We start from the raw sequence: 5163 nt of genomic DNA on the forward strand, positions 1-5163 counted from the left end.
TCAAAAATGAGTGCCAAATTAGAGTATATCTGGTCCATCAGATCACGGTTATAAAGATCACTGGGGTAAAGTAAATAAAGATGGGATAAAGATTTAATTTCCGCCTAACAAAGAGAAACACTTTTACCTCTTAGAAATGATGATGTTGCCTGCAGAGACCTGTAGAAATCTACAGAACAACGTCTGAACATTTTCTAAACTAGGGCTAGTGCCAAAAAGTGAGGCAGTGCAAAGTTAAAGAGATTTAAATTTAATGTAATTTAAAATTTTCAAGATACTAAACTTTATAACTAGTTTGATATTTTAAGTGAAATTGAGCCCCTCAAAAACGAAACCTTTGTGAATAACAGCAGGAAGAAACTAGCATTAAACTGTTGGTTGATATACAAAAGCTGTGTTCTCAGCAAACAAAAACAAAGAACCATTTAAAGGCTCACTGATTGGAGGACTTTCTTTAGAGTCAACAAAAACCTTAAACACCTCAGTTCACTCAGAAGAGTTTAAACTGCTGATTCAGCCTCAATCAATCGAGAGCGACATGTCCTGGGTTTAAACATTTAGCAGAAGGTGCAGTCATTCAAACGGTTTCACATGCAAAAGAGTACAAACCTCAGCGACTAGCAGCTCCCATTGTGGCCTTTGTAACTGATCATTAACGAACATGTGCTCTGGGCCCCCGGTGGCTCCCGGGGAGCCCGGACTGATCACCACAGCTGTGTTTCTATTGTGATTACCCGTGGTGCCGAAAAATAACACAACACCCCCGGCTCTGGCTATGTGTTGGAATTTATTGTATTTACTTTCCAAAGAGTAAAGACGAAAAGGTTGGGGAATAAAAGCTGCAGTGGTTCAGCGTGACAGAAATAGTGAGGAGGATAACGAGAGCTCTATGAAACTGAGAAACGGAGTGATTTATGTTGGTGTGATATAAACCTTTCTTCAGGGGTGATAATGTTACATGAAAACTGAGGAGAAAAGGTGTGAAGGGTACACAGTGTGAATCCTGTGAGGGGCTGCTTCACTTAGTATTTGAGTGCTCAGACATCTAAATGCAGAGATTGCCTTGTACTTTTACTTGTCTCATAATCACAATAAAGAACTCCGTGTTACTTCTTTGATCAAAACTTTGACAGTAACCCTTTGCAGCAGATCAAAGTATAGAAATGCTGAGAGACTATGTCTGAATGCTTTGTATTACAGATTTGACAATAGAAGCTTCTTGTCAGCTGTTTTAAAGTGACAAAGAAAACTCTCCCATGACTCTTGCTTTGCTTTATATTTGAATGCACAATATGTGAATTGTGGTTAACGCCTTTGGCATTCTGTGGTTTCAATGGTTTCTGTGGTTGGAAGAGGAAGTAACACACTCTGACAGTGCAATGACAGCAACTTCCAGAACAAGTAGTCCTCTCTCTGCCTTGATTACTGTTTTCAGAAGAAGGGTCAAAGAATCAGTGAAAGAGCATATGCAAGAAGTATCTGCATCTTTTAACACCATAATAAGGCAACAACGGGGTCAAGAGAAACTTATACCATGCAGTCAGATGAAAATGGAACCAACAGAACATTGTATTTTATTCTACAGGGAATCTTTAAGTGTCCAAAGATACCAGAGATAGTTGAGATGTTGCAGCCATGAAAATATGACTGAAGGGTAAAGTTTTAAAACATCACTCAATGCATCAATCCTCAATAAAACTGCTGCAGATTATGTATGACACTGTGAGACAGTACAGAGGGAATCACACAAACTTAACTGTACTTAAGGTTCCCTAACACAAAATACTGCATGAGGGTTTTACATATTACTTCTGTCAGCCATCCATCCATCCATCCATCCATCCATCCATCCATCCATCCATCCATCCATCCATCCATCCATCCATCCATCCATCCATCCATCCATCCATCCATCCATCCAACCAACCATCCATCCATCCAGCCATCCATCCATCCATCCATCCATTGAACTGTCCATCCAGCCATCCATCCATAAACTTAGTCCATCAATCGATGGGGCATGATACTTCAGATGCCACATTTTCCGGCTTTGAGGGAATCTCATGCTGTTCCCGGTCTGATCAGGTATTTGATACCATTGATAAGTCCTGAGTCCTCTATCTATCTAATATGTGCATGCAATGAAACTTTTCAACTTCTTTGTATCAAAATGAAACCATTGATGGTGAACTCAGGACATTTTGATTATCAACATTACAGTTTCAAAGGTCAACAATTCTTTAAGCTTCCAAAAAAGAGTCCTTCATTTCCCCTGTCGCAACTGAACAGGGTCTCTCATTAGTCCTCTTGTGGTTGCTTAAGTTTTAACCTTTACTACATTTAGAGTTGAAAGTTGCCTACACAACAAACATTTCTACACACAGGTTTAAAAACAAATGAAACACAGCTCAATATGTTGCAGATATTTTTAAGATATTCATCTGTATGAATTCAAACACATTTAGGACTTCCACAATCATGCACCATCTCCATCAGCTTTACACTTCTAAATCCAGCAGGCCACTACCGTATCATGTCCTGGCAGCACCTGCTCTCATGGTTAATAAAACATGCTTTCCACTCACACACACTTCACTTAATTTACTCCTCTTCTACATGGGAAGTTGACACTTTAAAAACACATGTGATTTTTACAGTATCAGATCCTTCACAACCCTTTTCATTCTGCTCTTTAGTTTTTTCCCCCTACATGGGCAGGGATCATGAAAGAGTGCAAACAAGTCATTGATGGATCGGATAGAGCAGTCTAAACGTGGGGCTTGACCTCTTTGCCCCTCCCTCCTTCCTCTCCCCGGGCTGTTTGAGCAGTGTGTTCGGATCAGGACCGACTCCCAGGCCCTAATGGAGGCGACTCATTTCGAGGGGGCTCGTATCTTTGATGCTGAGGCTGCTAACAAAGCGTCCTTTCTGCGGCTCGGTAAGAATTGGCCAGCAGGGTTCCTATGAGAGTGGAAAATGTAAACGGGGGATTAGCCGGGCTAATGGCCCCAACTTGTCGTTGATGTTAATTAGCGTTAATTAGGACCCCCTTCATTTAGCGGCTTGGATTGAGCTGCTGGTGTTTTTGCAAACGTTCTGGCTCATGTGTCAACTTCTCATGCACACTTTTTCACACTCGCACACACAAGCCTGAATACTTTCGTGTTAATTTCAGCGTCTCGTTGGTGCTAACGCTCGTTCGCTGACAACTTCCCTCTGTTTGTTCTTTGCTCGTTGTCAGAAGCCATTTGCTCTCGCCACAATGACTCCCTTTCACTGGGTTTGATCTTTGCAGCCATTCAGCCTCCTCTTTTCTAGTGGTCAAGAGAAGAAACCACCATTCCACCTCCACTCTTTGCACAGTGCTAAAGCCAACCATCCCCCCTCCCAGTGTGTGTGTGTTTGTGTGTCCACTGATCCAAGGGAGTGACAGTGGAAGGATTTGGGATTTTTTTTTACTTCTGAGGTTCCTCCGCTGAGACATAATCGGCCACTTTGTTGGGTCGGTTAACCCTGTATTGTCCCAGAGGCCCCTTAGAGCTGCTATGCCATTCAGCCTGCTGGTATCTCTCCCCACTCTGCTTTGTGCGACACGTACATGTGCAAACACACATTCAGGAAGCGGGTGACACAAGCACATGGAGGGCATGTCCTGCACGCTACCTGAGGCTTGTTTTCATTCTGACAATCACGACCACCCCTTCCAACAGGCTCGCTCTCAGGCTCGATGTCCCAGCAGGATTCAGTGGTGTGAAATGAGGGGCCCATGGTTTGCTGCTGGTGGGAGTTAGAAGAGGAGAATAGGGGGGGGTAGAACACGCCTCTCTGGCCAACACCTGGTATCACTTTATTAACCCTCGGCTGTCTTGACCCCTGAGAGCCAAGGAACAGCAGGGCCAAAGGGGGCCGCGAGGGAGTGCGAGGTAGGGAGGGTGTGGAAGAGGAGAAGGGGTGCAAGGAGTGTATGGACGTCACCGTGCAGCCTTTGAAGGGGGAAGCGATGCCCCTGCAGCGGAGCCCCTGCGATGACTTTACCAGTACTGTGACCCCCCTTGACCCTGACACCCCCCTCTGCCTCACCCAGAACCCCAACCCCTCGCTCCCTGCAGCTGCTGGTTCCCATTGGCCCGCCGTGGGCCGCTATGAGTGGGGAAAGAAGAAATGGACGGAGGGGGAAGAAGAGAGAAGGATGAGGGGGGAGAAGGGGGCCGTGCAAAAGGTCAACTGTTGGTCAGAGGATTTTATTGGGAGTGCAGGAGGGAGGGAGCAGGAGTGGGAGTATGCGTTAAAGACCACCGTCTGAGATTTTAACTGCAGGGAGGGGAATTTGGCCTTTTTCCACCCCTACACACGTTAAGCAGAGAGAGGACAAGCTCTGTTAGCTGGCGGCTAATGTTGAAGCTCAGAGAAGTCAAGTGAAGTCACTTCAACTTCACCTTCAGCTTCAGTGCTTGATTTTGGGCATTGTTTTCTGCATGTTGACTGCCGCTGCACAGCAACCACAGCAAAGTTAACTATCAGAGTTGAGACTCTCCTCACGTCACATGCATTGCTTATTCAGGGTATCGAAGATCTCCTGGGTCATGTAATTACCGTCGGATGGTAGGCCTGTGGAAATTCCATCACAGGGACGTCATACTGGAGGATTAGAGCTGATCCAATCAGAGGTTACGATCCATCCGAGGCGAGTCTGAAAACCCTGTATGAGCCTCTGATTAGCTGCTGGCACAGTCAATAGGGATTCATGATCCACAAATAGAAGCTGTTGGAACAAGTTAGCTCCACTGACCTTTTGTTAAAATTACCATCAAGATGCTCGCTGACCAGTTCACCGTCTCACCTGGTACTGGTAGAGAAGCGATGAGTCGAGAGAGATGAGATGGGCAACTTTAAACGCTTGTGATGAATCAGGTTTTCGGTTCATTTTTTGAACAACTTGTACATAAAAGGTGAGAAAATGTAGTAAATACACAAGCGTGCAGGGTCATGAGGTTACATTGGTTTGTTTAAAGTCCCACTTTGAATCATAAAATCTAAAAACACATAATATAGAGGTGAGACCCTCTCTGTGTGGATAAACATTAGTACACAATTTGACATTTAAGTGCTGTTTTGTCGCCTGAAGGGGAAATGTTTTGCAGAGACCACCTTACAGTTTTTCTC

This window comes from Notolabrus celidotus, chromosome 12 (genome assembly GCF_009762535.1).
Source record: "Notolabrus celidotus isolate fNotCel1 chromosome 12, fNotCel1.pri, whole genome shotgun sequence".
Taxonomy (NCBI): Eukaryota; Metazoa; Chordata; class Actinopteri; order Labriformes; family Labridae; genus Notolabrus; species Notolabrus celidotus.